This window comes from Oncorhynchus tshawytscha, linkage group LG12, assembly GCF_018296145.1.
Source record: "Oncorhynchus tshawytscha isolate Ot180627B linkage group LG12, Otsh_v2.0, whole genome shotgun sequence".
Lineage (NCBI taxonomy): Eukaryota > Metazoa > Chordata > Actinopteri > Salmoniformes > Salmonidae > Oncorhynchus > Oncorhynchus tshawytscha.
In genome coordinates this window covers 17846173-17858408 of record NC_056440.1, presented here as the reverse complement: position 1 = coordinate 17858408, position 12236 = coordinate 17846173, and the positions used below count along the sequence as shown (strand labels likewise).

The 12236-nt window shown below is 44.6% G+C and overlaps 1 long non-coding RNA gene across 1 annotated transcript; it reads right to left on the bottom strand.

Annotated features, from left to right (window-relative positions):
* Window positions 1-677: 677 nt before the first annotated feature.
* On the bottom strand, window positions 678-2386 carry LOC121847928. Its single transcript, XR_006084805.1, has 2 exons — window positions 1388-2386; window positions 678-1334 (listed from the first exon to the last, which is right to left on the bottom strand). It is a non-coding gene; the product is annotated as an uncharacterized LOC121847928 (long non-coding RNA).
* Between the last annotated feature and the right edge of the window lie 9850 nt (window positions 2387-12236).

Below are 12236 nucleotides of genomic sequence, written 5' to 3'. Positions count from 1 at the left end.
TGGACAAGTTCTGGTAGTAGGCTACTTGTTCTGCTTCAATCTATTTTCTCCTGTTTGGTGTCTGCTGAACAGTCCCCAGCTGTTGTCGTTTGCCTGGGTTGGCCAGTGAGGACCATGTAGAACCTGGGAGGGAGGCTAGGGCAGTGTTAGTTAGGAGATCAGTTTTCACTCTCTGTAGTGACTCTAGCTGATTGTAAAAGGCTTGTGGAGTCAGCTGGGTTTATGGGTGTATCGGAGGCCCCTTCTGAAATATTCTTGTTAGAACCAGGGCTCTAGTAGAATAATGTACATTTCAGAAGTTGCTCATATGTTGGCCATACCTGCTCTCTCATGTGACCACTGGAGGTTCTTTCTTGTCAACATGTGGTTGATATGATATGATGCCACAAGAGGTGACATAGTATCATGCTATGTGGTCGTTAGCTTTGAAGCTGTGGACACACCACACACACACACACACACACACACACACTTATACTGTCAAATGTGTCATTAGCTTACTGAACATTGTTTTCTTTCCTCCCAGAATGTTATGTCAGCTTGCTACAGAAGAAGAGGACAGTGTAACACGTGTGTTAGTGAAACATATAGGCCTGCCAGAAAGGTATGAAAGCTTCTTGATGTTTTTGCACATTTAATGAAGGATCTTATTTAAAAGGTGATATACTATTCCATAATATTTGTTTATCTGTTTGTGTGTGTGTGTCTGGTTTGTGCATCTATGTCTGTGTATGTGTGTACTGTAACAAGTCCTTGCGGCTGGTCAGATGGTGTGGTTGGTGATGGAGGTTGGGAAGAGCTGCAGCAGTTTGTCTGACCCTACCCTAACCAGAAGTACTGTACTTTCCTCTTACTGTCCACCACCTCCACTATGTCCCATCTCTAGCTCTGGTCCTCTTACAGTCCACCACCTCCACTATGTCCCATCACTAGCTCTGGTCCTCTTACAGTCCACCACCTCCACTATGTCCCATCTCTAGCTCTGGTGCTCTTACTGTTCACCACCACCACTATGTCCCATCTCTAGCTCTGGTCCTCTTACTGTCCACCACCACCACTATGTCCCATCTCTAGCTCTGGTCCTCTTACAGTCCACCACCTCCACTATGTCCCATCTCTAGCTCTGCTCCTCTTACAGTCCACCACCTCCACTATGTCCCATCTCTAGCTCTGGTCCTCTTACAGTCCACCACCTCCACTATGTCCCATCTCTAGCTCTGGTGCTCTTACTGTCCACCACCACCACTATGTCCCATCTCTAGCTCTGGTCCTCTTACTGTCCACCACCACCACTATGTCCCATCTCTAGCTCTGGTCCTCTTACTGTCCACCACCTCCACTATGTCCCATCTCTAGCTCTGGTGCTCTTACTGTCCACCACCACCACCACTATGTCCCATCTCTAGCTCTGGTCCTCTTACTGTCCACCACCACCACTATGTCCCATCTCTAGCTCTGGTGCTCTTACTGTCCACCACCACCACTATGTCCCATCTCTAGCTCTGGTCCTCTTACTGTCCACCACCACCACTATGTCCCATCTCTAGCTCTGGTCCTCTTACTGTCCACCACCACCACTATGTCCCATCTCTAGCTCTGGTCCTCTTACTGTCCACCACCCATCCACTATGTCCCATCTCTAGCTCTGGTCCTCTTACTGTCCACCACCACCACTATGTCCCATCTCTATCTCTGGTCCTCTTACTGTCCACCACCACCACTATGTCCCATCTCTAGCTCTGGTCCTCTTACTGTCCACCACCACCACTATGTCCCATCTCTAGCTCTGGTCCTCTTACTGTCCACCACTGCCACTATGTCCCATCTCTAGCTCTGGTCCTCTTACTGTCCACCACCACCACTATGTCCCATCTCTAGCTCTGGTCCTCTTACTGTCCACCACCACCAATATGTCCCATCTCTAGCTCTGGTCTTCTTACTGTCCACCACCACCAATATGTCCCATCTCTAGCTCTGGTCCTCTTACTGTCCACCACCGCCACTATGTCCCATCTCTAGCTCTGGTCCTCTTACTGTCCACCACCTCCACTATGTCCCATCTCTAGCTCTGGTCCTCTTACTGTTCACCACCGCCACTATGTCCCATCTCTAGCTCTGGTCCTCTTACTGTCCACCACCACCAATATGTCCCATCTCTAGCTCTGGTCTTCTTACTGTCCACCACCACCAATATGTCCCATCTCTAGCTCTGGTCCTCTTACTGTCCACCACCGCCACTATGTCTCATCTCTATCTCTGGTCCTCTTACTGTCCACCACCGCCACTATGTCCCATCTCTAGCTCTGGTCCTCTTACTGTCCACCACCACCACTATGTCCCATCTCTAGCTCTGGTCCTCTTACTGTCCACCACCACCACTATGTCCCATCTCCCATCTCTAGCTCTGGTCCTCTTACTGTCCACCACCACCACTATGTCCCATCTCTAGCTCTGGTCCTCTTACTGTCCACCACCACCACTATGTCCCATCTCTAGCTCTGGTCCTCTTACTGTCCACCACCACCACTATGTCCCATCTCTAGCTCTGGTCCTCTTACTGTCCACCACTGCCACTATGTCCCATCTCTAGCTCTGGTCCTCTTACTGTCCACCACCACCACTATGTCCCATCTCTAGCTCTGGTCCTCTTACTGTCCACCACCACCACTATGTCCCATCTCTAGCTCTGGTCCTCTTACTGTCCACCAGCACCACTATGTCCCATCTCTAGCTCTGGTCCTCTTACTGTCCACCACCACCACTATGTCCCATCTCTAGCTCTGGTCCTCTTACTGTCCACCACCACCACTATGTCCCATCTCTAGCTCTGGCTCTGTTGTTTGATGTGAGCTCAGGGCCACCAGGGGTTCGTGCGGCAGCGTTCTCGCTGCATCATCGGCATGAATCCCCCTGGTCACATGTCCTCTCATTGGTGCGTTGCTGCAGCGGCCGGTGACATGCGATAGGGCAGCCCTCAGCCAAGACTTCCTGGATGCTGTTAGCTCTGCCTACTCCACATAAGTGCGTAGGGTGTGAAAGCATCTCTCAGTGTTTGGAGTTCTGAAGAACCAGACTTTTAAGTGTAGAACATGTAAGTGTCGTGAACACAAACCCAACATGCACGGCACTTCATTCACTTGGTGGCTTTAACATGTTACAGAAAGATATAAACTGTATAGGAAGCTCTGAGGACAGGTCGTCTGGATACTGGGCAGCCAATTAATTGGAAGATACAAACAGATTATCATCTTTAGAGGACGACAGTTCTTGAGGTCTTGAACAAAAAAAGCGGTTTGAAATTGTGTTTATAGGCTACTGGTGAACTGGCATTTGAGTTGTGTGGTTGCAATATTAACAGTCCCTGGTCTCTGGTATATTTTGGCATGCATCATTCAAGACGAAGCTTAAATTGTGTGCATGGCAATGGACATATAACACACAATGTCTCAGGAAAGACTGTCTGGGTTGGTCTTCGGAAAGTACTCAGACCCCTGGACTTTTTCCACATTTTGTTACGTTACAGCCTTATTCTAAAACTGATTCAATATTTTTCCCCCTCTTCCATCTACACACAATACTGTCACGAATGTTTAAAGAACAATTGGACCAAGGTCCAGCGTGGTAAGCATACATCTTTCTTTCTTTGATGAACACCAAAAAAACATCAAAATATAAACAAATGTAGCGTTTTCTAGCGCTAACACAGCAACTATACAAAAACAAGATCCCCCAATCTCAGGTGGGAAAAAGGGCTGCCTCAGTATGATCCCCAATCAGAGACAACGATAAACAGCTGCCTCTGATTGGGAACCATACTAGGCCAACAAAGAAATAGAAACAGATTTGCCCACCCAAGTCACACCCTGACCTAACCAAATAGAGAATTAACAAGGCTCTCTAAGGTCAGGGCGTGACAAATACCCCATAATGACGAAGCAAAAACAGGTTTTTAGATTTATTTTTGCTAATTTATAAAAATTAACAACTTAAATATTATAATTACATAAGAATTCAAACCCTTTGCTCAATACTTTGTTGAAGCACTTTTGACATCAATTACAGCATCGATTCTTCTTGACTTGACACTGCAAGCTTGGCACACCTGTATTTGATGAGATTCTCCCATTCTTCTCTGCAGATCCTCTCAAGCTCTGTCAGGTTGGATGGGGAGCGTTGCTACACAGCTATTTTCAGGTCTCTCCAGAGATGTTGGATCGGGTTCAAGTCCGGGCCCTGGATGGACCACTCAAGGACATTCAAAGACTTGTCCCGAAGCCACTACTCCCTTGTCTTGGCTGTGTGCTTAGTGAAGGTGAACCTTCACCCAAGTCTGAGGACCTGAGTGCTCTGGAGCAGGTTTTCATCAAAGATCTCTCTGTACTTTGTTCTGTTCAGCTTTGCCTCGATGCTGACTTGTCTCCCAGTCCCTGCCGCTGATAAACAACCCCACAGCATGATTCTGCCACCATCGTGCTTCACCTTAGGGATGGTGCCAGGTTTCCTCCAGACGTGATGCTTGGCATTCAGGACAAAGAGTTCATCTTGTTTTCATCAGACCAGAGAATCTTGTTTCTCATGGTCTGAGAGTCCTTTAGGTGCCTTTTGGCAAACTCCAAGCGGGCTGTCATGTGTCTTTTACTGAGGAGTGGCTTCCGTCTTGCCAATCTACCATAAAGGCCTGATTGGTGTAGTGCTGCAGAGATGGTTGTCCTTCTGGAAGGTTATCCCAGAGGAACTCTGGAGCTCTGTCAGAGTGACCATCGGGTTCTTTATCACCTCCCTGACCAAGGCCCTTCTTCCCCGATTGTTCAGTTTGGCCAGGCAGCCAGCTCTAGGGGGAGTCTTGGTGGTTCCAAACTTCTTCCATTTAAGAATGATGGAAGCCAGTGTGTTTTTGGGGACCTTCAATGCTGCAGACACCTTTTTGGTACCCTTCCCCAGCTCTCTGCCTCAACACAATGCTGTCTCGGAGCAACGGACAATTCCTTTGACCTCATGGCTTGCTTTTTGCTCTGACATGCACTGTCAACTGTGCGACCTCATATAGACGGGTGTGTGCCTGTCTATATAAGCTATAGAACTATAGATAGTAGACTGCATAATAAAACAATCCCTAGTAAGCTAGTGTTTATGAGTGTGGAATGACTGTATTATTTAGCATTAATAGATTGGTTTTACGCAATTTCACCAACCTTGCGGGGGTCCAGAGTGCTAGCACTGGAATGTTTTTTGCAGGACATTAGCCTACATTTACTGATAGATTTATCAATTAGCCTACGTGCAACAATATCACATTTAGATTTCGCAATCTAGCTAAGTGTTCCTCCCACTTCCTCAGGTTGGGAATAATATAGCCTAGGTGAATATGCACAGAATGTCAGCAAATTCCCTGAAGAGCCCAAAATAAATCTGAAAGTTCTGGATCCTATTTGACAGGTTGCACATCAAAATTTCAATCATGCATCCCCTGAATAAGTTATATGAAATAGCTAACTTTTGTAATCACAGGCTTCCATCTTAGTTGTCTTACTTGGCACTGGAAAATTGTCTAGAGCCCTGCTGCTAATATGAAGCAACTGTATAGTAACATTTATCACAATATGCCTATTTGTCCATATTGCCCAGCTCTGACACTTCCCTCACAATTTTTTAACATCATTTATTGTGATTTTATCATTAACACCATTTTTTGTTGTTCAATGGTATCGCTATATGGATTTTTGTCCATATCGCCTATCTCTAGCGCGCGCACACACACATACACATACACATACACATACACATACACACAGCTCCAGCTTGGTTTGTTTGACTGCATCTGGTTGGCTGCGTCTGTCGTAGGTCATTAAGAGCAAGGGAGGCCTATGTTGGGTTCCACATAGCTTTCTTTTTTGTTTGGATCATCAAATCAAATCTAATTTCATTGGTCACATACACGTGTTTAGCAGATGTTATTGCTGGTGTAGCGAAATGCTTGTGCTTCTACGTAGTTCCAACAGCGCAGAAATATCTAACAAGTAAACTTTCCACCTTCTCCACTGCTGTCCCATCGATGTGGATGAGGGATGCTCCCTCTGCTGTTTCCTAAAGTCCACGATCATTTTGTTGACGTTGAATGAGAGGTTATTTTCCTGACACCACACTCCCAGAGACCTCACGTCCTCCCTGTAGGCTGTCTCGTCGTTGTTGGTAATCAAGCCTACTACTGTTGTGTCGTCTGCAAACTTGATGATTGAGTTGGAGGCGTGGGTGAACAGGGATTACCAGAGGGGGCTGAGCACGCGCCCTTGTGGGGCCCCAGTGTTGAGGATCAGCAGAGTGGAGAGGTTGTTTCCTACCTTCACCACCTGGGGGCGGCCCGTCAGTAAGTCAAGGACAGGGCAGGTTACCGACCAAAAGCCTCGAGGTTAATGATGTGCTTGGAGGGTACAATGGTGTTGAATGCTGAGCTATAGCCAATGAACAGCATTTTTACATAGGTGTTCCTGTTGTCCAGATGGGATAGAGCAGTGTGCGGTGTGATGGCAATTGCATTGTCTGTGAACCTATTGGGGAGGTAAGCAAATTGAAGTGGGTCTAACATAACAGGTAAGGTGGAGGTGATATGATCCTTGACTAGTCTCTCAAAGCACTTCATGGTGACAGAAGTGAGTGCTACAGGGCGATAGTCATTTAGTTCAGTTACATTTGCATTCTTGGGAATTGGAACAATGGCCATCTTGAAGCATGTAAGGACAACAGACTGGGATAGGAAGAGATTGAATATGTCCGTAAACACACCAGCCAGCTGATCTGCGTATGCTCTGAGGACTCGGCTAGGGATGCCGTCTGGACCGGCAGCCTTGCAAGGGTTAACAAGTTTAAATGTCTTACTCATGTCGGCCACAGAGAAGGAGAGCCCACAGTCCTTGGTAGCTGGCCAGGTCGGTGGCTCTGTGTTATCCTCAATGCTGGCAAAGAACGTGTTTAGCGGGTCTGGAAGCAAGACGTTGGTGTCCGGCGACATGGCTGGTTTTCCTTTTGTAATCCGTGATTGTCTGTAGACCCTGCCACATACGTCTCGCGTCTGAGCCGAATAGCGACCCCACTTTGTCTTGATAGAGATGTGTGTAGACTTTGTGTGGATTTGTGTGCCCGAGCCCATGTGTGTGTTTGCATTTGTGCATGCGTGTGTGCCCGCGTGTCCACATGTGTGTCTTTGCACGTGCGTGTGTGTGATAGGTATCATAGCTGACTGGCTCGCCTCTCTCCCTCCGTTGTTTAAACTGCAATCAAAAAAGGGAAACATGTCATTAGTATCACATTCCTGTTTTGAGATTTTTCTCCCTCCTCTCCCTCCTCATCCTCTCCCTGAGATGGAGGTTCAGTAACCATAAACAGGATCTTCCTGGGCCTGGCTGCCAACAACAGGATGTTTGGACGAGCTGTAATTGAACCTCCATGAAGTATTAGTGGAAAGAGGAGGATGATAAAAACCTATCTGTTTTCACTAGAGAAAACCGTCCTCACGTGCGCACACGCTCTCTCACACACACACACGCACCTTTTATATGGCTCCAGGATTGTCGTATTTGATCTCTCGTTTGCTAAGCTGAGTGGAGGAGAGGCGACCTACTACATTATAAATATGTCCCATGTGTCATGACCATAAGAGTTAGAGGATGGGAAGAGGTCAAGAGGATGTAGTGGGTCTGGGGTAGGATGGTGCAATGACACAAGATGAACACTAGAGGGGGCTAGTTACTTTTACAAAGACATCCCCTCCCATTAGTTGTCTGCTACAAGTTAGTCACCAAGCTAGGATCAGCTAATCCTTTCCAAATACTCTTTAACCATTAGTGGAATTGAAGGTAACACTGACAGTTGATTAGTGTCTAGGGGCAAATTCACACTACTCCTGCCTGGTCTTCCCACAATAAGTTTTCGAAAGAATAACATTTTAGGGTGCCTGAGGAGTAAATATAAACATATTTTGACCTGTTGAAATAAAGTTTAGGGGTAGATTTTGGGATTCCTTTCTCTGCAAGTTGAACGAGAGGATTAGTCAAATCAATGGCACCAACTAAACTGACTTTTTGGGATATAAAGAAAGATTTTATCTACCAAAAATACACTACATGTTATAGCTGGGACCCTTTGGATGACAAATCAGAAGAAGATTTTCAAAAAGTAGGTGAATATTTTATCATTATATGTGAATGTATGAAACCTGTGCCATTGGAAAAATATTTTAATGTGGGGCGCCGTCCTCAAACAATCGCATGGCATGTTTTTGTAAATTGGACAGTGAAGTTAGATTAACAAGCATTTAAGTTTTCAGCCGATATAAGACAATTATATGTACATAAAATCCATAATATTTATGATTATTAATTTGAATTGCGGGCCCTCCAGTTTCATCGGAAGTTGTCCCTCTAGCGGGACCACTAGCCCTGAGAAGTTCATGACTGATGTCTTAAGATGTTGCTTCAATATATCCACATAATTTTTCTTCCTCATGATGCAATCTATTTTGTGAAGTACACCAGTCCCTCCTGCAGCAAAGCACCCCACAACATGATGCTGCCACCCCGTGCTTCATGGTGTGGGATGGTGTTTTTTGGCTTGCAAGCCTCCCCTTTTTCCTCCAAACATAACGATGGTCATTATAGCCAAGCAGTTCCATTTTTGTTTCATCAGACCAGAGGACATTTCTCCAAAAAGTACAATATCTGTCCCCATGTGCAGTTGCAAACCGTAGTTTTTATGGCAGTTTTAGAGCAGTGGCTTCTTCCTTCCTGAGCGGCCTTTTCAGGTTATGTCGATATAGGACTTGTTTTACTGTGGATATAGATACTTTTGTACCTGTTTCCTCCAGCATCTTCACAAGGTCCTTTGCTGTTGTTCTTGCTTTGATTTGCACTTTTCACACCAAAGCACATTCATCTCTAGGAAACAGAACGCGCCTCCTTCCTGAGCGGTATGGTGACTGTGTGGTCCCATGGTGTTTATACTTGCGTATTATTGTTTGTACAGATGAATGTGGTACCTTCAGGCATTTGTAAATTGCTCCCAAGAATGAACCAGACTTGTGGGGGTCTACAATTATTTTTCTCGGGTCTTGGATGATTTCATTTGATTTTCCCATGTTGTCAAGCAAAGAGGCACTGAGTTTGAAGGTAGGCCTTGAAACACATCCACAGGTACACCTACAGTTGACTCAAATGATGTCAATTAGCCTATCAGAAGCTTCTAAATCCTTGACATTATTTTCTGGAATTTTCCAAGCTGTTTAAAGATACAGTCAAACTTCTGACCCATTGGAATTGTGCTACAGTGAATTATCAGTGAAATAATCTGTCTGTAAACAATTGTTGAAAAAATGACTTGTGTTATGCACAAAGTAGATATCCTAAACGACTTGCCAAAACTATAGTTTGTTAGTAAGAAATTTGTGGATGGTTGAAAAACAAGTTTTAATGACTCAACTAAGTGTATGTAAACTTCCGACTTCCGTTTGTATCGAATTTTAATCAGGTTTTTAGGGCGGCGCTATAGTTATTTTCAGATGTAAATGGCGGCTGTCATGGCTTTTGAGAGTCATGATTGCTTGCAGTGATGACGCAAAAAAATTATGCAATCAGTTGTACAAATGACTAGGTATCCCCCTTATCCTGTCACTGTCCCTTTCTTGTTTTTAATCTGTGATGGAAGCGCAACACCTGATTCAGAGAAGATGTACAGTGCCTTGCGAAAGTATTCATCCCCCTTGGCATTTTTCCTTTATGTTGTATTATAACTTGAAATTTAAATGGATTTTTATTTGGATTTCATGTAATGGATTTACAAAAAATAGTCAACATTTTTGAAGTGAAATGAAAAAAACAACTTGTTTAAAAAAATCACAACAATAGAAAACAGATAAGTGGTCTGTGTATATGTATTCACCCTCTTTGCTATGAAACCCCTAAATAAGATCTGTTGCTACCAATTACCTTCAGAAGTCACACAATTAGTTAAATAAAGTCCACCTGCAATCTAAGTGTCACATGATCTGTCACATGATCTCAATATAAATAAACCTGTTCTGAAAGGCCCCATTGTCTGCAACACCACTAAGCAAGGGGCACCACCAAGCAAGCGACACCATGAAGATCAAGGAGATCTCCAAACAAGTCAGGGACAAAAGTGTGGAGAAGTACAGATCAGGGTTGGGTTATAAAAAAATATTCGATACTTTGAACATCCCCCGGAGCACTATTAAATCCATTATAAAAATTATGGAAAAAATATGGCACCACAACAAACCTGCCAAGAGAGGGCCGCCCACCAAAACTCACAGACCAGGCAAGGATGGCATTAATCAGAGAGGCAACAAAGAGACCAAAGATGACCCTGAAGGAGCTGCAAAGCTCCACAGCGGAGATTGGAGTATCCATCCAGAGGACCACTTTAAGCCGTACACTCCACAGAGCTGGGCTTTACGGAAGAGTGTCCAGAAAAAAGCCATTGCTTAAAGAAAAAAATTAGCAAACACATTTATGTTAGTCAAAAGGCATGTGGGAGACTCCCCAAACATATGGAAGAAGGTAGCTTTTTGGCCATCAAGAAAAACGCTGTCTGGTGCAAACCCAACACCTTGCATCACCCCAAGAACACTATCCCCACAGTGAAGCATGGTGGTGGCAGCATCATGCTGTGGGGATATTTTTCATCGGCAGGGACTGGGAAACTGGTCAGATTTGAAGGAATGTATTTACCTTTATTTCCATTGGCGCTAAATACAAGGTTATTCTTAAGGGAAACCTGTTTCAGTCTTCCAGAGATTACAGACTAGGACGGAGGTTCACCTTCCAGCAGGACAATGACCCTAAGCATACTGCTAAAGCAACACTCGAGTGGTTTAAGGGGAAACATTTAAATGTCTTGGAATGGCCTAGTCAAAGCCCAGACCTCAATCCAATTGAGAATCTGTGGTATGACTTAAAGATTGCTGTACACTGACGGAACCCATCCAACTGGAAAGAGCTGGAGCAATTTTTCCTTGAAGAATGGGAAAAATCCCAGTGGATAGATGTGCCAATCTTATAGAGACATACTGTACCCCAAGAGACTTGCAGCTGTAATTGCTGCAAAAGGTGGCTCTATAAAGTGTTTGGGGGGGTGAATAGTTATGCACGCTCAAGTTTTCAGTTTTTTTGTCTTCTTGTTTGTTTCACAAATATTTTGCATCTTCAAAGTGGTAGGCATGTTGTGTAAATGAAATGATACAAACCCCCCAAAATCTATTTTAGTTCCAGGTTGTAAGGCAACAAAATAAGTAAAATGCCAAGGGGGTGAATACTTTCGCAAGCCACTGTACGTCACAGAATGAGTTGCATTATGTGTGTTCTATGTTACGTCATGACACAATTTACATCATGACACAATTTAACGTACTTCGTCAGAGGGGTCAGTTTTGTCAACTTTTCTCCAATACTATCGGGCCATTGCCATGTCAATCAACGCTTGACTAGACACATACTTCACACCTCAGATTATGATGCCAACACTACAGTCCCATTAGTTTTCATTGCAGCCTCGTTGAATGCTACGGTTGTACAAATTTGTACGGATGGGGTTAGTCAACAGTAGTGAGTATTGCAACAGAGGACAGGCTACGCCCTTTAGCACTCAGCAGTCCCGTTCTGTGAGCTTGTGTGGCCCACCCCTTCGTGGCTGAGCCGTTAATTCTTCTAGATGTTGTCACTTCACAATAAAAGCCTTCACAGCTGACTGATGCAGCTCTAGCAGGGCAGAAATTTGACAAACTGACGTGTTGAAAGTCACTGAGCTCTTCAGTAAGGCCATTCTACTGCCAATGTTTGTCTATGAAGATTACATGGCTGTGTGCTCGACATTATACCCCTGTCAGAAAAGTGTGGCTGAAATGACCAAATCCACTAATTTGAAGGGGTGTCCACATACTTTGGATCATGTAGTGTACATTTATCCATGTGTACAGGCAGGCCATTTCTGATATTTTACCACGTTTGTGTTTGTGTATGTTTCAGCCAAAAGCTCCAAGCATGACTCCATATTCTTAATAGTGAACGATACCTTCAGGTGAGCCATACAGACGCTTCATTCTGAAAAGTGAATAAAGTAGATATACAATACTCCTACTGTAAACAATTTGATTACTCTCTGGTAGGTACAAGTGAGCGCTGTGTGTGTTGAGCACTGTGTGTGTGTCTTTCCCCTTGTACAGGTTGTTT